Consider the following 23,476-nt stretch of genomic DNA (forward strand, 5'->3'; position numbering starts at 1 on the left):
TGCAAGTATTAATATGTTTTAATAAGCAGGTACTCTTATAAAACCCAATTTCATTTCTTGAATTCTTTACAATTTTTTTCATGAAGGTATTAATATTGCTCAAATCTAGGTAGAAATTTCATCTACGGCTTTCTCATAGATATGTATTTTTTTCATTTTGCAATAACAGTATTCATTCTATAATCTTGAAAATACTTGGGTTTTTATAAGGTTTAAGATGATCTTTTCAACAGTAAGATGAATCAGACTTTTATATTTTAATTGTATCAGAATAAGACCTAATGAAAATGATTTTTTATATAACAATGAGAAAAGCAAGGCGCTGCTGAGAGTTGAACTCAGGATCTCCTGTTTACTAGTCAGGCACTTTAACCAGCTAAGCCACAGTACCCACTCGATTCTTAATTTTGACACACTTTTCTTTATGGTGTTCAAGAGAATATTGCTTTTTCACTTTCATATTCTTTTCTAAGTTCACACACTTCTCTACTCAAACACTTAAGATGAATGAAGACTCTTCACTTATTCAAAAACACCTCTCTAATTTGAAGTTTACCCTATTCATATCATTTTAAAATATACCTTGCTGAAGAATGGATTAGTTGAATTCAACAATAGAGTGATCATTCACCTCTATCTTGTTCTTTGTCATTTTCTTTTCCCTATTTCAGTCAATGCATTCCTACAAAAATCTTCATAATACCAAGCATTTTATTTAATTTTTAAAATAACTTATTCTTAAGTTCATAGAACCAGATGTTTATTCTTAAATTGTATTCAACACTTGTTTGATGAAAATTATTCGGAAAGCATGGAGAAAACAGTTAGGTACTGCTGAGATTTGAACTCAGGATTTCCTGTTTACAAGATAGGCGCTTTAACCACTAAGCCAGGGTACCAACATTAATATTAAAAAATGCATAAATAATTTATTGTTGATGATGAAAATGTGTTACCTGCTATAAATTCTTCTTTATATGTATTGTAATCTAAAACACGAAAAGATACTCAATCACTGATCAAGTATTAATATGTTTTAATAAACAAATACTCTTATAAAACCCAGTTTCATTTCTTGAATACTTTACAATTTTTTTTAATGAAGGTATTAATATTGCTCAAATCTAGGTAGAAATTTCATCTACGTCTTTCTCATAGATATGTCTTTTTTTCATTTTGCAATAACTGTATTCATTCTATATTCTTGAAAATACTTGGGTTTTTATAAGGTTTAAGATGATCTGTTCAACAGTAAGATGAATCAGACTTTTATATTTTAATTGTATCGGAATAAGACCTATTGAAAATGATTTGTTATATAACAATGAGAAAAGCAAGGCGCTGCTGAGAGTTGAACTCAAGATCTCCTGTTTACTAGACAGGCGCTTTAACCAGCTAGGCCACAGCACCCACTTTATTCTTCACTTTTAAACACTTTTCTTTATGGTGTTCAAGAGAATAATGCCTTTTCACTTTCAAATTCTTTTCTAGGTTCACACACTTCTCTACTCAAACACTTAAGATGAATGAAGACTCTTCACTTATTCAAAAACACCTCTCTAATTTAAAGTTTACCCTATTCATATCATTTTAAAATATACCTTGCTGATGAATGTATTAGTTGAATTCAACAATAGAGTGATCATTCGCCTCTATCTTGTTCTTTGTCATTTCTTTTCCCTATTTCAGTCAATGCATTCCTACAAAAATCTTCACAATACCAAGCATTAAATTTAATTTTTAAGATAATTTATTCTAAAGTTCATAGAACCAGATGTTTATTCTTAAATTGTATTCAACGCTTGTTTGATGAAAATTATTCGGAAAGCATGGAGAAAACAGTTAGGTGCTGCTGAGATTTGAACTCAGGATTTCCTGTTTACAAGATAGGCGCTTTAACCACTAAGCCAGGGCACCAACATTAATAGTAAAAAATGCATAAATAATTTATTGTTGATGATGAAAATGTGTTACCTGCTATAAATTCTTCTTTATATGTATTGTAATCTAAAACACGAAAAGATACTCAATCACTGATCAAGTATTAATATGTTTTAATAAACAGATACTCCTATAAAACCCAGTTTCATTTCTTGAATACTTTACAATTTTTTTTCATGAAGGTATTAATATTGCTCAAATCTAGGTAGAAATTTCATCTACGTCTTTCTCATAGATATGTCTTTTTTTCATTTTGTAATAACTGTATTCATTCTATATTCTTGAAAATACTTGGTTTTTTATAAGGTTTAAGATGATCTGTTCAACAGTAAGATGAATCAGACTTTTATATTTTAATTGTATCGGAATAAGACCTAATGAAAATGATTTGTTATATAATAATGAGAAAAGCAAGGCACTGCTGAGAGTTGAACTCAGTATCTCCTGTTTACTAGACAGGCGCTTTAACCAGCTAAGCCACAGCACCCACTTGATTCTTAAATTTGAAACACTTTTCTTTATGGTCTTCAAGAGAATATTGCTTTTTCACTTTCAAATTCTTTTCTAAGTTCACACACTTCTCTACTCAAACACTTAAGATGAATGAAGACCCTTCACTTATTCAAAAACACCTCTCTAATTTGAAGTTTACCCTATTCATATCATTTTAAAATATACCTTGCTGATGAATGTATTAGTTGAATTCAACAATAGAGTGATCATTCACCTCTATCTTGTTCTTTGTCATTTTCTTTTCCCTATTTCAGTCAATGCATTCCTACAAAAATCTTCACAATACCAAGCATTAAATTTAATTTTTAAGATAATTTATTCTAAAGTTCATAGAACCAGATGTTTATTCTTAAATTGTATTCAACACTTGTTTGATGAAAATTATTCGGAAAGCATGGAGAAAACAGTTAGGTGCTGCTTAGATTTGAGCTCGGGATTTCCTGTTTACGAGACAGGTGCTTTAACCACTAAGCCACAGCACCAACGTTAATAGTAAAAAATGCAAAAAATAATTTATTGTTGATGATGAAAATGTGTTTCCTGCTATAAATTCTTCTTTATATGTATTGTAATCTTACACACGAAAAGATACTCAATCACTATGCAAGTATTAATATGTTTTAATAAGCAGGTACTCTTATAAAACCCAATATTTATTTCTTGAATTCTTTACAATTTTTTTTCATGAAGGTATTAATATTGCTCAAATCTAGGTAGAAATTTCATCTACGGCTTTCTCATAGATATGTATTTTTTTCATTTTGCAATAACAGTATTCATTCTATAATATTGAAAATACTTGGGTTTTTATAAGGTTTAAGATGATCTTTTCAACAGTAAGATGAATCAAACTTTTATATTTTAATTGTATCGGAATAAGACCTAATGAAAATGATTTGTTATATAACAATGAGAAAAGCAAGGCGCTGCTGGGAGTTGAACTCAGGATCTCCTGTTTACTAGACAGGCGCTTTAACCAGCTAAGCCACAGCACCCACTTGATTCTTGATTTTGAAACACTTTTCTTTATGGTGTTCAAGAGAATATTGCTTTTTCATTTTCATATTCTTTTCTAAGTTCACACACTTCTCTACTCAAACACTTCAGATGAATGAAGACTCTTCACTTATTCAAAAACACCTCTCTAATTTGAAGTTTACCCTATTCATATCATTTTAAAATATACCTTGCTGAAGAATGGATTAGTTGAATTCAACAATAGAGTGATCATTCACCTCTATCTTGTTCTTTGTCATTTTCTTTTCCCTATTTAAGTCAATGCATTCCTACAAAAATCTTCACAATACCAAGCATTTTATTTAATTTTTAAGATAACTTATTCTAAAGTTCATAGAACCAGATGTTTATACTTAAATTGAATTCAACACTTGTTTGATGAAAATTATTCGGAAAGCATGGAGAAAACAGTTTGGTGCTGCTGAGATTTGAACTCAGGATTTCCTGTTTACGAGACTTGCACTTTAACCACTAAGCCACAGCACCAACATTAATAGTAAAAAATGCATAAATAATTTATTGTTGATGATGAAAATGTGTTTTCTACTATACATTCTTCTTTATATCTATTGTAACCTTAAACACGAAAAGATACTCAATCACTACACGAGGATTGATATGTTTTAATAAACAGGTACTCTTATAAAACCCAATTTCATTTCTTGAATTCTTTACAATTTTTTTTCATGAAGGTATTAATATTGCTCAAATCTAGGTAGAAATTTCATCTACGTCTTTCTCATAGATATGTATTTTTTTCATTTTACAATAACAGTATTCATTCTATAATCTTGAAAATACTTGGGTTTTTATAAGGTTTAAGATGATCTGTTCAACAGTAAGATGAATCAGACTTTTATATTTTAATTGTATCGGAATAAGACCTAATGAAAATGATATGTTATATAACAATGAGAAAAGCAAGGCGCTGCTGAGATTTGAACTCAGGATCTCCTGTTTACTAGACAGGCGCTTTAACCAGCTAAGCCACAGCACCCACTTGCTTCTTAATTTTGAAACACTTTTCTTTAAGGTGTTCAAGAGAATATTGCTTTTTCACTTTCATATTCTTTTCTAAGTTCACACACTTCTCTACTCAAACACTTAAGATGAATGAAGACTCTTCACTTATTCAAAAACACCTCTCTAATTTGAAGTTTACCCTATTCATATCATTTTAAAATATACCTTGCTGAAGAATGGATTAGTTGAATTCAACAATAGAGTGATCATTCACCTCTATCTTGTTCTTTGTCATTTTCTTTTCCCTATTTCAGTCAATGCATTCCTACAAAAATCTTCACAATACCAAGCATTAAATTTAATTTTTAAGATAATTTATTCTAAAGTTCATAGAACCAGATGTTTATTCTTAAATTGTATTCAACACTTGTTTTATGAAAACTATTCGGAAAGCATGGAGAAAACAGTTAGGTGCTGCTGAGATTTGAACTCAGGATTTCCTGTTTACGAGACAGGCGCTTTAACCACTAAGCCACAGCACCAAGGTTAATAGTAAAAAATGCAAAAATAATTTATTGTTGATGATGAAAATGTGTTTCCTGCTATAAATTCTTCTTTATATATATTGTTATCTTAAACATGAAAAGATACTCAATCACTACGCAAGTATTAATATGTTTTAATAAACAGGTACTCTTATAAAACCCAATTTCATTTTTTGAATTCTTTACAATTTTTTTCATGAAGGTATTAATATTGCTCAAATCTAGGTATAAATTTCATCTACGTCTTTCTCACAGATATGTATTTTTTCATTTTGCAATAACAGTATTTATTCTATAATCTTGAAAATACTTGGATTTTTATAAGGTTTAAGATGATCTGTTCAACAGTAAGATGAATCAGACTTTTATATTTTAATTGTATCGGAATAAGACCTAATGAAAATGATTTGTTATATAACAATGAGAAAAGCAAGGCGCTGGTGAGATTTGAACTCAGGATCTCCTGTTTACTAGACAGGCGCTTTAACCAGCTAAGCCACAGCACCCACTTGCTTCTTAATTTTGAAACACTTTTCTTTAAGGTGTTCAAGAGAATATTGCTTTTTCACTTTCATATTCTTTTCTAAGTTCACACACTTCTCTACTCAAACACTTAAGATGAATGAAGACTCTTCGCTTATTCAAAAACACCTCTCTAATTTGAAGTTTACCCTATTCATATCATTTTAAAATATACCTTGCTGAAGAATGGATTAGTTAAATTCAACAATAGAGTGATCATTCACCTCTATCTTGTTCTTTGTCATTTTCTTTTCCCTATTTCAGTCAATGCATTCCTACAAAAATCTTCACAATACCAAGCATTTTATTTATTTTTAAGATAACTTATTCTAAAGTTCATAGATCTAGATGTTTATTCTTAAATTGTATTCAACACTTGTTTGATGACAATTATTCCAAAAGCATGGAGAAAACAGTTAGGTGCTGCAGAAATTTGAACTCAGGATTTCCTGTTTACGAGACAGGCGCTTTAACCACTAAGCCACAGCACCAACATTAATAGTAAAAAATGCATAAATAATTTATTTTTGATGATGAAAATGTGTTTCCTGCTATAAATTCTTCTTTATATATATTGTTATCTTAAACATGAAAAGATACTCAATCACTACGCAAGTATTAATATGTTTTAATAAACAGGTACTCTTATAAAACCCAATTTCATTTTTTGAATTCTTTACAATTTTTTTCATGAAGGTATTAATATTGCTCAAATCTAGGTATAAATTTCATCTACGTCTTTCTCACAGATATGTATTTTTTCATTTTGCAATAACAGTATTTATTCTATAATCTTGAAAATACTTGGATTTTTATAAGGTTTAAGATGATCTGTTCAACAGTAAGATGAATCAGACTTTTATATTTTAATTGTATCGGAATAAGACCTAATGAAAATGATTTGTTATATAACAATGAGAAATGCAAGGCGCTGCTGAGAGTTGAACTCAGGATCTCCTGTTTACTAGACAGGCGCTTTAACCAGCTAAGCCACAGCACCCACTTGATTCTTGATTTTGAAACACTTTTCTTTATGGTGTTCAAGAGAATATTGCTTTTTCATTTTCATATTCTTTTCTAAGTTCACACACTTCTCTACTCAAACACTTCAGATGAATGAAGACTCTTCACTTATTCAAAAACACCTCTCTAATTTGAAGTTTACCCTATTCATATCATTTTAAAATATACCTTGCTGAAGAATGGATTAGTTGAATTCGAAAATAGAGTGATCATTCACCTCTATCTTGTTCTTTGTCATTTTCTTTTCCCTATTTAAGTCAATGCATTCCTACAAAAATCTTCACAATACCAAGCATTTCATTTAATTTTTAAGATAACTTATTCTAAAATTCATAGAACCAGATGTTTATACTTAAATTGAATTCAACACTTGTTTGATGAAAATTATTCGGAAAGCATGGAGAAAACAGTTTGGTGCTGCTGAGATTTGAACTCAGAATTTCCTGTTTACGAGACTTGCACTTTAACCACTAAGCCACAGCACCAACATTAATAGTAAAAAATGCATAAATAATTTATTGTTGATGATGAAAATGTGTTTTCTACTATAAATTCTTCTTTATATGTATTGTAACCTTAAACACGAAAAGATACTCAATCACTACACGAGGATTGATATGTTTTAATAAACAGGTACTCTTATAAAACCCAATTTCATTTCTTGAATTCTTTACAATTTTTTTTCATGAAGGTATTAATATTGCTCAAATCTAGGTAGAAATTTCATCTACGTCTTTCTCATAGATATGTATTTTTTTCATTTTGCAATAACAGTATTCATTCTATAATCTTGAAAATACTTGGGTTTTTATAAGGTTTAAGATGATCTGTTCAACAGTAAGATGAATCAGACTTTTATATTTTAATTGTATCGGAATAAGACCTAATGAAAATGATTTGTTATATAACAATGAGAAAAGCAAGGCGCTGCTGAGATTTGAACTCAGGATCTCCTGTTTACTAGACAGGCGCTTTAACCAGCTAAGCCACAGCACCCACTTGCTTCTTAATTTTGAAACACTTTTCTTTAAGGTGTTCAAGAGAATATTGCTTTTTCACTTTCATATTCTTTTCTAAGTTCACACACTTCTCTACTCAAACACTTAAGATGAATGAAGACTCTTCACTTATTCAAAAACACCTCTCTAATTTGAAGTTTACCCTATTCATATCAGTTTAAAATATAACTTGCTGAAGAATGGATTATTTAAATTCAACAATAGAGTGATCATTCACCTCTATCTTGTTCTTTGTCATTTTCTTTTCCCTATTTCAGTCAATGCATTCCTACAAAAATCTTCACAATACCAAGCATTAAATTTAATTTTTAAGATAATTTATTCTAAAGTTCATATAACCAGATGTTTATTCTTAAATTGTATTCAACACTTGTTTGATGAAAACTATTCGGAAAGCATGAAGAAAACAGTTAGGTGCTGCTGAGATTTGAACTCAGGATTTCCTGTTTACGAGACAGGCGCTTTAACCACTAAGCCACAGCACCAAGGTTAATAGTAAAAAATGCAAAAATAATTTATTGTTGATGATGAAAATGTGTTTCCTGCTATAAATTCTTCTTTATATGTATTGTAATCTTAAACACGAAAAGATACTCAACCACTATGCAAGTATTAATATGTTTTAATAAGCAGGTACTCTTATAAAACCCAATTTCATTTCTTGAATTCTTTACAATTTTTTTTCATGAAGGTATTAATATTGCTCAAATCTAGGTAGAAATTTCATCTACGGCTTTCTCATAGATATGTCTTTTTTTCATTTTGCAATAACTGTATTCATTCTATATTCTTGAAAATACTTGGGTTTTTATAAGGTTTAAGATGATCTGTTCAACAGTAAGATGAAACAGACTTTTATATTTTAATTGTATCGGAATAAGACCTAATGAAAATGATTTGTTATATAACAATAAGAAATGCAAGGCGCTGCTGAGAGTTGAACTCAGGGTCTCCTGTTTACTAGACAGGCGCTTTAACCAGCTAAGCCACAGCACCCACTTGATTCTTAAATTTGAAACACTTTTCTTTATGGTGTTCAAGAGAATATTGCTTTTTCACTTTCAAATTCTTTTCTAAGTTCACACACTTCTCTACTCAAACACTTAAGATGAATGAAGACTCTTCACTTATTCAAAAACACCTCTCTAATTTGAAGTTTACCCTATTCATATCATTTTAAAATATACCTTGCCAAAGAATGGATTAGTTGAATTCAACAATAGAGTGATCATTCACCTCTATCTTGTTCTTTGTCATTTTCTTTTCCCTATTTCAGTCAATGCATTCCTACAAAAATCTTCACAATACCAAGCATTTTATTTATTTTTAAGATAACTTATTCTAAAGTTCATAGACCCAGATGTTTATTCTTAAATTGTATTCAACACTTGTTTGATGACAATTATTCCAAAAGCATGGAGAAAACAGTTAGGTGCTGCAGAAATTTGAACTCAGGATTTCCTGTTTACGAGACAGGCGCTTTAACCACTAAGCCACAGCACCAACATTAATAGTAAAAAATGCATAAATAATTTATTTTTGATGATGAAAATGTGTTTCCTGCTATAAATTCTTCTTTATATATATTGTTATCTTAAACATGAAAAGATACTCAATCACTACGCAAGTATTAATATGTTTTAATAAACAGGTACTCTTATAAAACCCAATTTCATTTTTTGAATTCTTTACAATTTTTTTCATGAAGGTATTAATATTGCTCAAATCTAGGTATAAATTTCATCTACGTCTTTCTCATAGATATGTATTTTTTCATTTTGCAATAACAGTATTTATTCTATAATCTTGAAAATACTTGGGTTTTTATAAGGTTTAAGATGATCTGTTCAACAGTAAGACGAATCAGACTTTTATATTTTAATTGTATCGGAATAAGACCTAATGAAAATGATTTGTTATATAATAATGAGAAAAGCAAGGCGCTGCTGAGAGTTGAACTCAGGATCTCCTGTTTACTAGACAGGCGCTTTAACCAGCTAAGCCACAGCACCCACTTGATTCTTAACTTTGAAACACTTTTCTTTATGGTGTTCAAGAGAATATTGCTTTTTCACTTTCATATTCTTTTCTAAGTTCACACACTTCTCTACTCAAACACTTAAGATGAATGAAGACTCTTTACTTATTCAAAAACACCTCTTTAATTTGAAGTTTACCCTATTCATATCATTTTAAAATATACCTTGCTGAATAATGGATTAGTTGAATTTAACAATAGAGTGGAAAGGGGCGACCACTCGGTCCCCCCGAACGTATGGCGGAGTGCCTCGATCCCCCCGGGAAGCCATTTTGTGGCGGGAGGCGCGTCTCGGCTGGTATGCCCGAAGCGGCGTAGCCGGGGCGTGCCTTTTCCCGCCCTAGAGTGGGCTGGCCTAGACACCGACGTAGCCAGCCCCGCCCTAGGGGCAGGCAGGGGCGGGTTCTCGCCCGCCCTGAAGACGGATAAAAAGAGACGCAAGACCAGAAGACGTCCTCTTGTTCTTGTGCTCCGAAGCTGCACCTCCTCGCTACCCGTGAGCTCGGGACAGAACGAAGAGCCAATTTTGAGCGTTTTAATCTTTTCTCTTTGTCTTTTAGATACTTCGTCGGAGAGATGCCCAAGAAAGGCGCAAAGAGAATGACGACCGACCAGATGGTGCGGGCTCTTTGCAAAGAGGTGTCCGACATAAAGAAACGGTTGGCGGAGCGAGACGGGGAGGAGGGTTCGGGCTCTGCGCCGGCTGAAGGTAGACCAAAGAGGCCGAGAAGGGTTCCAGCCGGTGGAGACGTCCCGGTTCCCTCTGCCCCGCTCGAGGCGCCGACCCCAGTACCGAGGGAGGGGAATCCAATCCCCGTTGTCGTCACCCCGACATCCAAGGAAGACATGCCCCCCGAGCTGGCAGCACAGCTAGCAGCTTGGTTGGGGGATAGTAGTGATGGCGCCACGGCCGCCGAGGCACAGGCGCTGATAAAAGGGCTTCGTGAGAAGAGAGATGCAGCTAAAGTGGCTGCGCCGTTGGCAGAAGCTGCGTCCGGTGCAGGTAAGCGGCCATTGCCGATTGCAAGGGACGAGTCAGCACCCTCTCGTAGAGAGAGATTGGGTCAACATGTGCCTTTAGCTATAAAGGAAAAGATTTGGGCTGGGGAGTACGTGAATATTTTCGCCTTGCTTGTTGATCATTATGAGGTGGAGAATGTTAGAAGTCAAAAGGACCTAATGCATCCGAGTGTTTGGCGCGCAAAAATGGCCGCCTTTAAGATAAATGAGAATATTGGCAACTGGGGCAATGCGTGGGGAATTTTTACATCAATTCTGGGGGAACGTAGGCCCGAGTTGCTTCCTGAGTTTCCCATTTATCAATCACGAATTATGGGTTACTCGACAGCGTATCAAGGTAACCATTGGTTTTGTTATGACAATCTGTTCAGGAAAGAAAAAGAACATAACAAGAGTTTGACTTGGGATTGTTATGATTCTGTAACATGGGACAAAATGAAGGAATCAGGAATGTTAAGAATGCCATTGGTTGGGAGCAATGTTGTTGATTACTCCCGCCAAAATGTGGGGACGCCCTTTCGACCAAGTACGAGCACCGACGATCAGTCGAGGCCCGCAGGCAATTCAGGGAGAAAGGGTTTCTGCTTTAATTTCAACAAAGGGAAATGTAACAGACCTCCGGGATCGTGTAAGTTCAAACACGAGTGTAGTACGTGTGGGTCGTCCCATCCTGAGTCATCGTGCAGAGCCAGAACGGGTGAGAATGGGGGAAAGGGAGGCGCCAAACAGGTCTGAACTAGTCCGAGGGGCGCCTTTACCAACCCCGATTGATACCCTGGCGATGATTCCCTGGCTCAGTGAATACCCGGATCGTACTTCCGCTGGGGTGCTGCGGAACGGTTTTACACATGGTTTCCGCATCCCGGTGGGGGACTTTCAGGGTGTAGGGATTTGCAAAAACCAACTTTCCGTTTTACAACATACATCTGTAGTGCAAGAGAAAATTCAGAAAGAGCTTAGCCGGGGACGGGTCGCCGGCCCGTTTTGTATACCCCCGGTACCGGATTTTGTTTGTTCTCCGTTAGGGGTGGTCCCCAAGAAGGACCCAGGTGAGTTTCGTTTGATCCATAACCTGTCTGCTCCACATGGTCTTTCGGTGAACGACGCAATTGATCCAGAAGTTTGTTCGGTGCGATACGCATCGTTTGATGAGGCAGTAGCCATCTTGAATCGCCTGGGGCCCGGGACGTTGATGGCGAAATCAGATATCGAGTCAGCGTTCCGGTTGCTCCCGGTACACCCAGACGATCAGCGTCTTCTGGGATTCGGGTTTCAGGGGTCATTTTACATGGATAGGTGTATGCCAATGGGATGCTCTATATCATGTGCTTATTTTGAACAATTCAGTACTTTCCTGCAATGGGTGTTCACTAAGAAAACGGGTTTCCGAAATGTAATGCACTACCTTGACGATTTTTTGTTCCTTGGTCCCGCCGGAAATCCCGCATGTGCTCAGGCCTTAGCTGAATTCTGTGTGTTGATGGGTCATTTTGGCGTGCCATTGGCACCGGGTAAAACTATGGGTCCCACGACTTGCCTCGAGTTTTTGGGGATCGAGTTGGACTCAAGGGAGGGGTGTTTCCGTTTACCAGCTAGCAAAGTGTTAAAATTCAGGGCAGCCCTCCAAGTATGTTTGAATGCATCTAAGGTTACACTGCATCAGTTGCAACAATTAGTGGGAAAGTTGAACTTTGCCTTGAGGGTGATCCCAATGGCTCGCCCTTTTTCCCGCTCAATTGCCCAAGCGATGGTTGGCCTAAAGGAGGGTCATCATCGCACGAGGTTATCGGCTGAGGTCCGCCAGGACATGCGGATTTGGTTAGCATTTTTGGCGGACTTCAATGGCCGAGTCGTCTGGAACAAGCCAGCCGTGTCCTCGGAAGAGCTTGGGCTATGGACAGATTCAGCAGGAAGCATAGGCTTTGGCGCCATCTTCGGCACAAAGTGGTCTGCTCAAAGGTGGCCCCTATGGTGGCACGAGAAGGGGTTAACGAGTAATATTGCTTTCCTTGAACTATTTCCCATTCTGGTGGCCCTGAGAACCTGGCCAGAAGGGTTCAGAGATCATTCTGTAGTGTTCTGGTCCGACAATATGACCGTGGTAGAATGCATCAATAGTCAGGCAGCCCATTGTAAAATGATTTTGAGGCTGCTCAAAGAAATTGTCCTACTGTGTATGCAACTGAACGTGGTATTCAGAGCAAAACATGTCCCAGGAGTGATGAATCAGGCTGCTGATGCACTGTCTCGTTTTCACATGCAGGCTTTCTCGGGTTTCCTTCCCTCAGCGGACCCGGAGCCGGCACCCTTCCCGAAGCTCTCTGGTCTCTCGGTGCCCCGAACTTCGTCACCTCGTGGGAGAGAGTCTAGCACCCAGGACAAGGAAGGCATATGAAGGGGCGTTCCAGGCCTATTTAGCCTTTTTAGGGGCAGAGAGAGGGGGACTTTGGGGTCAGGAAGAGTGGGTTGTACTTTTTCTAATGTCCTTACGTAAGGCTGGGAAATCGGTGGCTACGGCCCAAAGGCATCGTGCCGCCATTTCTTTTGTTGCCAGGGCCCATGGCATCCTGGACCCAACAGCGTCTTTTACAGTACAGAAAGCGCTGCGTGGGTGGCAACGCCTAGAGGGTCGCAGAGTAGACGTAAGACGACCGATAGGTTTAGACAGGTTGTCCCAGTTACTGGCCACACTCCCTGACACATGCTCGTCCCCTTTCGAGACCTGTTTGTTCCGGACTGCATTTACGCTGGCATTTCACGGGGCTATGAGAGTTAGTGAGCTAGTTGCAAGGAACAAACAGGATGTGGCGGGGGGCTTGTGCAGGGAACATGTTCAGATCAGGGGTGATGCAATGATTGTCTCCTTTCTCAGGTCCAAGACTGACCAAGATGGGAGAGGGGACTGCACGATCATTCGCAGGAACCCCGAGTCACCCATGTGTCCGGTACAGTGCTTAGAAGATTACCTAGCACGAAGGGTGGCATCATGGGGGGGGACATTGTTGAGGCATGCAGACGCCACCCCGCTGACGAGGTTTCAGTTTCAGCGGGTGCTTGCAATGACCATTGCCGCAGCGGGCTTGGACCCGGGCGAATTTGGGACCCATTCCTTTCGAATAGGGGCTGCCACTGAAGCTACAGCCAGGGGTCTTAATGTAGAACAAGTGAAACGTGTGGGGCGCTGGTCCTCCAATTGTTATAAGAGGTATGTGCGATTGCACATGTTGTGAAGCTGTAATCATGTACTCACGCTTCTTGTCTTTTGTTTGTTTTCAGTTGCGCAAGCCTACGCGGCAGGGCGGACTGTGCAGTCGACCCAACACCAGGCCAGCGGTCGCACGTCACCGGCCGTGAGGAAGGAGGTGTGGGTCGTGGGCCACTCATACGTGAGACGGGCCGCAGACGTATTCAAAGCAGGTGACATGATTCACGTACCTGGGGAATACGGGTACAGAGTGTCCTTCTACGGAAGGGGCGGTCTCTGTATTGACCAGTTTCAGGAATTTTTTGAGGGTTTGTTAGAGCGGATGAGGTCACCGCCGTCCATAGTCATAGTGCATTTGGGGGGCAATGATTTGGTCACCACCGGTAGACGACTTCTCCTGGAGGCTATGCTTTCCACGGTAAGTTGGTTAGCAAGGAGAGTTCCGGGGGTGCATAATTGCGTGGTCTCATATGATCCCACGAAAAGTGTGGCGGGGGGCTATCTCGATCCCTGCTTTGAATCATTCTGTTAGAAAATTTAATAACAAAGTGAGTAGGTTGTTCCGTTCCAAGACATTGCATTCGATCTCGCATAGTTGTATTAATGATGACAGTATGTATCTGGGGGATGGTGTGCATTTGTCGAGGGTGGGGAATGAGTTACTCATAGGTGACTTCCTAGCTTGGTTAAAATCGTTAAAACATGACCTTTAGGTAGGAGTTTTGTGGGGGGTCCGGATAGCCGGTCAACTATCCGGACCTGTGGCGGTAAGGTCATGATCGGTGAGCACTAATTGGTAGATCCCTATGAGTGGGCGTCACCCAACACGGATGGGAGCGCTCGGGAGAGGTGGCCATTGGCCCCTCAGTGGGGAGGCGGTCCCGTCTAAGGGCGGGTCGCCGGAAGTAAAGGAAAGGCGGTCAAGGCCCCTTCCTTTGTAGGAGGGGTCACAGCCCCCTCCTGGGGGAATTTCCCGGGGCCAGTGTCATCTGCGACGGCAGATGCGGTAAGTTGTGTGGGGTGGGGTGAGGTCCACGATACCTTCTAGATACCACACACAAGTCTTCGAACGACCTTTAAATGGCGTCGAGTCTTAAGTGCCCCCGTCAAGTCAAGGGAAATTGTTAGTAGTTGCACTTGAGGTAAGCCTCTGTGCTGTCGCCCCTCCCAAGTGGGAGGGGTAAGTCCGGTTAGGGATCTTGACACCGGTTATGACCTTGCCGTTGGCCCTTAAACGTTAGGATGTACAATTTCAGTGTTTCTAGAGAATGTTTTTGTAGGATGCTAGTTCGGCTAGGAGAACCTCTGTATTAGAGAATATGTTAAGGTTAGCCAAACATCGCAATGTGATAATGAAATTGTACATAACATGAAACGTTTAATGTTTTAATTTTTTGTTTTAATAAATACGGCCGGGGAGGGTCACTCCCTCCCACATCCAAAAACTTTAAAAACTGTTTCCGGTTTCCCTCCTTTTTGGGGATTGTGTTGAGAGGGGGTGGCGGGTATCTCAGCCATATGATCATTCACCTTTATCTTGTTCTTTTTCATTTTTTCCCCCTATTTCAGTCAATGCATTCCTACAATAATCTTCACAATACCAAGTATTATATTTAATTTTTAAGATAACTTATTCTAAAATTCATAGAACCATGCGTTTATTCTTAAATTGTATTCAACACTTGTTAAATGAAAATTATTCCGAAAGCATGGAGAAAACAGTTAGGTGCTGCTGACATTTAAACTCAGGATTTCCTATTTACAAGACAGGCGCTTTAACCACTAAGCCACAGCACCAACGTTAATAGTTAAAAATGCATACATAATTTATTGTTGATGATGAAAATGTCTTTCCTGCTATAATTTCTTCTTTATATGTATTGTAATCTAAAACACGAAAAGATACTCAATCACTACACAAGGATTAATATGTTTTAATAAACAGGTACTCTTATAAAACCCAATTTCATTTCTTGAATTCTTTACAAAATTTTTTCATGAAGGTATTAATATTGCTCAAATCTAGGTACAAATTTCATTTACGTCTTTCTCATAGATATGTATTTTTTCATTTTGCAATAACTGTATTCATTCTATATTCTTGAAAATACTTGGGTTTTTATAAGGTTTAAGATGATCTGTTCAACAGTAAGATGAATCAGACTTTTATATTTTAATTGTATCGGAATAAGACCAAATGAAAATGATTTGTTATATAACAATGAGAAATGCAAGGCGCTGCTGAGAGTTGAACTCAGGATCTCCTGTTTACTAGACAGGCGCTTTAACCAGCTAAGCCACAGCACCCACTTGATTCTTGATTTTGAAACACTTTTCTTTATGGTGTTCAAGAGAATATTGCTTTTTCATTTTCATATTCTTTTCTAAGTTCACACACTTCTCTACTCAAACACTTCAGATGAATGAAGACTCTTCACTTATTCAAAAACACCTCTCTAATTTGAAGTTTACCCTATTCATATCATTTTAAAATATACCTTGCTGAAGAATGGATTAGTTGAATTCAACAATAGAGTGATCATTCACCTCTATATTGTTCTTTGTCATTTTCTTTTCCCTATTTAAGTCAATGCATTCCTACAAAAATCTTCACAATACCAAGCATTTTATTTAATTTTTAAGATAACTTATTCTAAAGTTCATAGAACCAGATGTTTATACTTAAATTGAATTCAACACTTGTTTGATGAAAATTATTCGGAAAGCATGGAGAAAACAGTTTGGTGCTGCTGAGATTTGAACTCAGGATTTCCTGTTTACGAGACTTGCACTTTAACCACTAAGCCACAGCACCAACATTAATAGTAAAAAATGCATAAATAATTTATTGTTGATGATGAAAATGTGTTTTCTACTATAAATTCTTCTTTATATGTATTGTAACCTTAAACACGAAAAGATACTCAATCACTACACGAGGATTGATATGTTTTAATAAACAGGTACTCTTATAAAACCCAATTTCATTTCTTGAATTCTTTACAATTTTTTTTCATGAAGGTATTAATATTTCTCAAATCTAGGTAGACATTTCATCTACGGCTTTCTCATAGATATGTATTTTTTTCATTTTGCAATAACAGTATTCATTCTATAATCTTGAAAATACTTGGGTTTTTATAAGGTTTAAGATGATCTTTTCAACAGTAAGATGAATCAGACTTTTATATTTTAATTGTATCGGAATAAGACCTAATGAAAATGATTTGTTATATAACAATGAGAAAAGCAAGCTGCGAGTTGAACTCAGGATCTCCTGTTTACTAGACAGGCGCTTTAACCAGCTAAGCCACAGCACCCACTTGATTCTTAGTTTTGAAACACTTTTCTTTATGGTGTTCAAGAGAATATTGCTTTTTCACTTTCATATTCTTTTCTAAGTTCACAAAGTTCTCTACTCAAACACTTAAGATGAATGAAGACTCTTCACTTATTCAAAAACACCTCTCTAATTTGAAGTTTACCCTATTCATATCATTTTAAAATATACCTTGCTGAAGAATGGATTAGTTGAATTCAACAATAGAGTGATCATTCACCTCTATCTTGTTCTTTGTCATTTTCTTTTCCCTATTTCAGTCAATGCATTCCTTCAAAAATCTTCACAATACCAAGCATTTTATTTAATTTTTAAAATAACTTATTCTTAAGTTCATAGAACCAGATGTTTATTCTTAAATTGTATTCAACACTTGTTTGATGAAAACTATTCGGAAAGCATGGAGAAAACAGTTAGGTGCTGCTGAGATTTCAACTCAGGATTTCCTGTTTACGAGACAGGCGCTTTAACCACTAAGCCACAGCACCAAGGTTAATAGTAAAAAATGCAAAAATAATTTATTGTTGATGATGAAAATGTGTTTCCAGCTATAAATTCTTCTTTATATGTATTTTAATCTTAAACACGAAAAGATACTCAACCACTATGCAAGTATTAATATGTTTTAATAAGCAGGTACTCTTATAAAACCCAATTTCATTTCTTGAATTCTTTACAATTTTTTTTCATGAAGGTATTAATATTGCTCAAATCTAGGTAGAAATTTCATCTACGGCTTTCTCATAGATATGTCTTTTTTTCATTTTGCAATAACTGTATTCATTCTATATTCTTGAAAATACTTGGGTTTTTATAAGGTTTAAGATGATCTGTTCAACAGTAAGATGAATCAGACTTTTATATTTTAATTGTATCGGAATAAGACCTAATGAAAATGATTTGTTATATAACGATGAGAAAAGCAAGGCGCTGCTGAGATTTGAACTCAGGATCTCCTGTTTACTAGACAGGCGCTTTAACCAGCTAATCCACAGCACCCACTTGATTCTTAATTTTGAAACACTTTTCTTTATGGTGTTCAAGAGAATATTGCTTTTTCACTTTCATATTCTTTTCTAAGTTTACACACTTCTCTACTCAAACACTTAAGATGAATGAAGACTCTTCACTCATTCAAAAACACCTCTCTAATTTGAAGTTTACCCCATTCATATCATTTTAAAATATACCTTGCTGAAGAATGGATTAGTTGAATTCAACAATAGAGTGATCATTCACCTCTATCTTGTTCTTTGTCATTTTCTTTTCCCTATTTCAGTCAATGCATTCCTTCAAAAATCTTCACAATACCAAGCATTTTATTTAATTTTTAAAATAACTTATTCTTAAGTTCATAGAACCAGATGTTTATTCTTAAATTGTATTCAACACTTGTTTGATGAAAATTATTCGGAAAGCATGGAGAAAACAGCTAGGTACTGCTGAGATTTGAACTCAGGATTTCCTGTTTACAAGACAGGTGCTTTAACCACTAAGCCAGGACATCAACATTAATATTAAAAAATGCATAAATAATTTATTGTTGATGATGAAAATGTGTTTCCTGCTATAAATTCTTCTTTATATGTATTGTGATCTAAAAAAACGAAAAGATACTCAATCACTGATCAAGTATTAATATGTTTTAATAAACAGATACTCTTATAAAACCCAGTTTCATTTCTTGAATACTTTACAATTTTTTTTCATGAAGGTATTAATATTGCTCAAATCTAGGTAAAAATTTCATCTACGTTTTTCTCATAGATATGTCTTTTTTTCATTTTGCAATAACTGTATTCATTCTATATTCTTGAAAATACTTGGGTTTTTATAAGGTTTAAGATGATTTGTTCAACAGTAAGATGAATCAGACTTTTATATTTTAATTGTATCGGAATAAGACCTAATGAAAATGATTTGTTATATAACAATAAGAAAAGCAAGGCGCTGCTGAGAGTTGAACTCAGGATCTCCTGTTTACTAGACAGGCGCTTTAACCAGCTAAGCCACAGCACCCACTTGATTCTTAATTTTGAAACACTTTTCTTTATGGTGTTCAAGAGAATATTGCTTTTTCACTTTCAAATTCTTTTCTAAGTTCACACACTTCTCTACTCAAACACTTAAGATGAATGAAGACTCTTCACTTATTCAAAAACACCTCTCTAGTTTGAAGTTTACCCTATTCATATCATTTTAAAATATACCTTGCTGAAGAATGGATTAGTTGAATTCAACAATAGAGTGATCATTCACCTCTATCTTGTTCTTTGTCATTTTCTTTTCCCTATTTCAGTCAATGCATTCCTACAAAAATCTTCACAATACCAAGTATTATATTTCATTTTTAAGATAACTCATTCTAAAGTTCATAGAACCATACGTTTATTCTTAAATTGTATTCAACACTTGTTTAATGAAAATTATTCCGAAAGCATGGAGAAAACAGTTAGGTGCTGCTGACATTTAAACTCAGGATTTCCTATTTACAAGACAGGCGCTTTAACCACTAAGCCACAGCACCAACGTTAATAGTTAAAAATGCATACATAATTTATTGTTGATGATGAAAATGTGTTTCCTGCTATAATTTCTTCTTTATATGTATTGTAATCTAAAACACGAAAAGATACTCAATCACTGAGCAAGTATTAATATGTTTTAATAAACAGATACTCTTATAAAACCCAATTTCATTTCTTGAATTCTTTACAAATTTTTTTCATGAAGGTATTAATATTGCTCAAATCTAGGTACAAATTTCATTTACGTCTTTCTCATAGATATGTATTTTTTCATTTTGCAATAACTGTATTCATTCTATATTCTTGAAAATACTTGGTTTTTTATAAGGTTTATATGATCTGTTCAACAGTAAGATGAATCAGACTTTTATATTTTAATTGTATCGGAATCAGACCTAATGAAAATTATTTGTTATATAACAATTAGAAAAGCAAGGAGCTCCTGAGAGTTGAACACAGGATCTCCTGTTTACTAGACAGGCGCTTTAACCAGCTAAGCCACAGCACCAACTTGATTCTTAATTTTGAAACACTTTTCTTTATGGTGTTCAAGAGCATGTTGCTTTTTCACTTTCATATTCTTTTCTAAGTTCACACACTTCTCTACTCAAACACTTAAGATGAATGAAGACTCTTCACTTATTCAAAAACACCTCTCTAATTTGAAGTTTACCCTATTTATATCATTTTAAAATATACCTTGCTGAAGAATGGATTAGTTGAATTCAACAATAAAGTGATCATTTACCTCTATCTTGTTCTTTGTCATTTTCTTTTCCCTATTTAAGTCAATGCATTCCTACAAAAATCTTCACAATACCAAGCATTTTATTTAATTTTTAAGATCACATATTCTAAAGTTCATAGAACCAGATGTTTATTCTTAAATTGAATTCAACACTTGTTTGATGAAAATTATTCAGAAAGCATGGAGAAAACAGTTAGGTGCTGCTGATATTTGAACTCAGGATTTTCTGTTTACGAGACAGGTGCTTTAACCACTAAGCCACAGCGCCAACATTAATTATAAAAAATGCATAAATAATTTATTGTTGATGATGAAAATGTGTTTCCTGCTATAAATTCTTCTTTATATATATTGTTATCTTAAACACGAAAAGATACTCAATCACTACGCAAGTATTAATATGTTTTAATAAACAGGTACTCTTATAAAGCCCAATTTCATTTTTTGAATTCTTTACAATTTTTTTCATGAAGGTATTAATATTGCTCAAATCTAGGTAGAAATTTCATCTACGGCTTTCTCATAGATATGTATTTTTTTCATTTTGCAATAACAGTATTCATTCTATAATCTTGATAATACTTGGGTTTTTATAAGGTTTAAGATGATCTTTTCAACAGTAAGATGAATCAGACTTTTATATTTTAATTGTATCGGAATAAGACCTAATGAAAATGATTTGTTATATAACAATAAGAAAAGCAAGGCGCTGCTGAGAGTTGAACTCAGGGTCTCCTGTTTACTAGACAGGCGCTTTAACCAGCTAAGCCACAGTACCCACTTGATTCTTAAATTTGAAACACTTTTCTTTATGGTCTTCAAGAGAATATTGCTTTTTCACTTTCAAATTCTTTTCTAAGTTCACACACTTCTCTACTCAAACACTTAAGATGAATGAAGACTCTTCACTTATTCAAAAACACCTCTCTAATTTGAAGTTTACCCTATTCATATCATTTTAAAATATACCTTGCCGAAGAATGGATTAGTTGAATTCAACAATAGAGTGATCATTCACCTCTATCTTGTTCTTTGTCATTTTCTTTTCCCTATTTCAGTCAATGCATTCCTACAAAAATCTTCACAATACCAAGCATTTTATTTATTTTTAAGATAACTTATTCTAAAGTTCATAGAACCAGATGTTTATTCTTAAATTGTATTCAACACTTGTTTGATGACAATTATTCCAAAAGCATGGAGAAAACAGTTAGGTGCTGCAGAAATTTGAACTCAGGATTTCCTGTTTTCGAGACAGGCGCTTTAACCACTAAGCCACAGCACCAACATTAATAGCAAAAAATGCATAAATAATTTATTTTTGATGATGAAAATGTGTTTCCTGCTATAAATTCTTCTTTATATATATTGTTATCTTAAACATGAAAAGATACTCAATCACTACGCAAGTATTAATATGTTTTAATAAACAGGTACTCTTATAAAACCCAATTTCATTTTTTGAATTCTTTACAATTTTTTTCATGAAGATATTAATATTGCTCAAATCTAGGTATAAATTTCATCTACGTCTTTCTCACAGATATGTATTTTTTCATTTTGCAATAACAGTATTTATTCTATAATCTTGAAAATACTTGGGTTTTTATAAGGTTTAAGATGATCTGTTCAACAGTAAGACGAATCAGACTTTTATATTTTAATTGTATCGGAATAAGACCTAATGAAAATGATTTGTTATATATTAATGAGAAAAGCAAGGCGCTGCTGAGAGTTGAACTCAGGATCTCCTGTTTACTAGACAGGCGCTTTAACCAGCTAAGCCACAGCACCCACTTGATTCTTGATTTTGAAACACTTTTCTTTATGGTGTTCAAGAGAATATTGCTTTTTCATTTTCATATTCTTTTCTAAGTTCACACACTTCTCTACTCAAACACTTCAGATGAATGAAGACTCTTCACTTATTCAAAAACACCTCTCTAATTTGAAGTTTACCCTATTCATATCATTTTAAAATATACCATGCTGAAGAATGGATTAGTTGAATTCGAAAATAGAGTGATCATTCACCTCTATCTTGTTCTTTGTCATTTTCTTTTCCCTATTTAAGTCAATGCATTCCTACAAAAATCTTCACAATACCAAGCATTTTATTTAATTTTTAAGATAACTTATTCTAAAATTCATAGAACCAGATGTTTATACTTAAATTGAATTCAACACTTGTTTGATGAAAATTATTCGGAAAGCATGGAGAAAACAGTTTGGTGCTGCTGAGATTTGAGCTCAGGATTTCCTGTTTACGAGACTTGCACTTTAACCACTAAGCCACAGCACCAACATTAATAGTAAAAAATGCATAAATAATTTATTGTTGATGATGAAAATGTGTTTTCTACTATAAATTCTTCTTTATATGTATTGTAACCTTAAACACGAAAAGATACTCAATCACTACACGAGGATTGATATGTTTTAATAAACAGGTACTCTTATAAAACCCAATTTCATTTCTTGAATTCTTAACAATTTTTTTTCATGAAGGTATTAATATTGCTCAAATCTAGGTAGAAATTTCATCTACGTCTTTCTCATAGATATGTATTTTTTTCATTTTGCAATAACAGTATTCATTCTATAATCTTGAAAATACTTGGGTTTTTATAAGGTTTAAGATGATCTGTTCAACAGTAAGATGAATCAGACTTTTATATTTTAATTGTATCGGAATAAGACCTAATGAAAATGATTTGTTATATAACAATAAGAAAAGCAAGGCCCTGCTGAGATTTGAACTCAGGATCTCCTGTTTACTAGACAGGCGCTTTAACCAGCTAAGCCACAGCACCCACTTGCTTCTTAATTTTGAAACACTTTTCTTTAAGGTGTTCAAGAGAATATTGCTTTTTCACTTTCATATTCTTTTCTAAGTTCACACACTTCTCTACTCAAACACTTAAGATGAATGAAGACTCTTCACTTATTCAAAAACACCTCTCTAATTTGAAGTTTACCCTATTCATATCAGTTTAAAATATAACTTGCTGAAGAATGGATTATTTAAATTCAACAATAGAGTGATCATTCACC

General features: G+C 35.1%; 15 non-coding genes across 15 annotated transcripts; all 15 read right to left on the minus strand.

Moving 5' to 3' along the window:
* Window positions 1-3,375: 3,375 nt before the first annotated feature.
* On the minus strand, window positions 3,376-3,449 carry TRNAT-AGU (transfer RNA threonine (anticodon AGU)). The gene has a single exon. It is a non-coding gene; the product is annotated as a tRNA-Thr (tRNA).
* Window positions 3,450-4,394: 945 nt separating this feature from the next.
* TRNAT-AGU (transfer RNA threonine (anticodon AGU)) lies at window positions 4,395-4,468 on the minus strand. The gene has a single exon. It is a non-coding gene; the product is annotated as a tRNA-Thr (tRNA).
* A 435-nt stretch (window positions 4,469-4,903) lies between these two features.
* Window positions 4,904-4,976, minus strand: TRNAT-CGU (transfer RNA threonine (anticodon CGU)). The gene has a single exon. It is a non-coding gene; the product is annotated as a tRNA-Thr (tRNA).
* Window positions 4,977-5,411: 435 nt separating this feature from the next.
* TRNAT-AGU (transfer RNA threonine (anticodon AGU)) lies at window positions 5,412-5,485 on the minus strand. The gene has a single exon. It is a non-coding gene; the product is annotated as a tRNA-Thr (tRNA).
* A 942-nt stretch (window positions 5,486-6,427) lies between these two features.
* TRNAT-AGU (transfer RNA threonine (anticodon AGU)) lies at window positions 6,428-6,501 on the minus strand. Its single transcript has one exon. It is a non-coding gene; the product is annotated as a tRNA-Thr (tRNA).
* Window positions 6,502-7,446: 945 nt separating this feature from the next.
* Window positions 7,447-7,520, minus strand: TRNAT-AGU (transfer RNA threonine (anticodon AGU)). Its single transcript has one exon. It is a non-coding gene; the product is annotated as a tRNA-Thr (tRNA).
* Window positions 7,521-7,955: 435 nt separating this feature from the next.
* On the minus strand, window positions 7,956-8,028 carry TRNAT-CGU (transfer RNA threonine (anticodon CGU)). The gene has a single exon. It is a non-coding gene; the product is annotated as a tRNA-Thr (tRNA).
* Window positions 8,029-8,465: 437 nt separating this feature from the next.
* Window positions 8,466-8,539, minus strand: TRNAT-AGU (transfer RNA threonine (anticodon AGU)). Its single transcript has one exon. It is a non-coding gene; the product is annotated as a tRNA-Thr (tRNA).
* A 942-nt stretch (window positions 8,540-9,481) lies between these two features.
* Window positions 9,482-9,555, minus strand: TRNAT-AGU (transfer RNA threonine (anticodon AGU)). Its single transcript has one exon. It is a non-coding gene; the product is annotated as a tRNA-Thr (tRNA).
* Window positions 9,556-16,039: 6,484 nt separating this feature from the next.
* Window positions 16,040-16,113, minus strand: TRNAT-AGU (transfer RNA threonine (anticodon AGU)). Its single transcript has one exon. It is a non-coding gene; the product is annotated as a tRNA-Thr (tRNA).
* A 1,958-nt stretch (window positions 16,114-18,071) lies between these two features.
* Window positions 18,072-18,145, minus strand: TRNAT-AGU (transfer RNA threonine (anticodon AGU)). The gene has a single exon. It is a non-coding gene; the product is annotated as a tRNA-Thr (tRNA).
* A 946-nt stretch (window positions 18,146-19,091) lies between these two features.
* Window positions 19,092-19,165, minus strand: TRNAT-AGU (transfer RNA threonine (anticodon AGU)). Its single transcript has one exon. It is a non-coding gene; the product is annotated as a tRNA-Thr (tRNA).
* A 1,961-nt stretch (window positions 19,166-21,126) lies between these two features.
* TRNAT-AGU (transfer RNA threonine (anticodon AGU)) lies at window positions 21,127-21,200 on the minus strand. The gene has a single exon. It is a non-coding gene; the product is annotated as a tRNA-Thr (tRNA).
* A 942-nt stretch (window positions 21,201-22,142) lies between these two features.
* On the minus strand, window positions 22,143-22,216 carry TRNAT-AGU (transfer RNA threonine (anticodon AGU)). Its single transcript has one exon. It is a non-coding gene; the product is annotated as a tRNA-Thr (tRNA).
* A 945-nt stretch (window positions 22,217-23,161) lies between these two features.
* On the minus strand, window positions 23,162-23,235 carry TRNAT-AGU (transfer RNA threonine (anticodon AGU)). The gene has a single exon. It is a non-coding gene; the product is annotated as a tRNA-Thr (tRNA).
* Between the last annotated feature and the right edge of the window lie 241 nt (window positions 23,236-23,476).

Source organism: Lissotriton vulgaris, chromosome 12 (genome assembly GCF_964263255.1).
Source record: "Lissotriton vulgaris chromosome 12, aLisVul1.2, whole genome shotgun sequence".
Classification (NCBI taxonomy): domain Eukaryota; kingdom Metazoa; phylum Chordata; class Amphibia; order Caudata; family Salamandridae; genus Lissotriton; species Lissotriton vulgaris.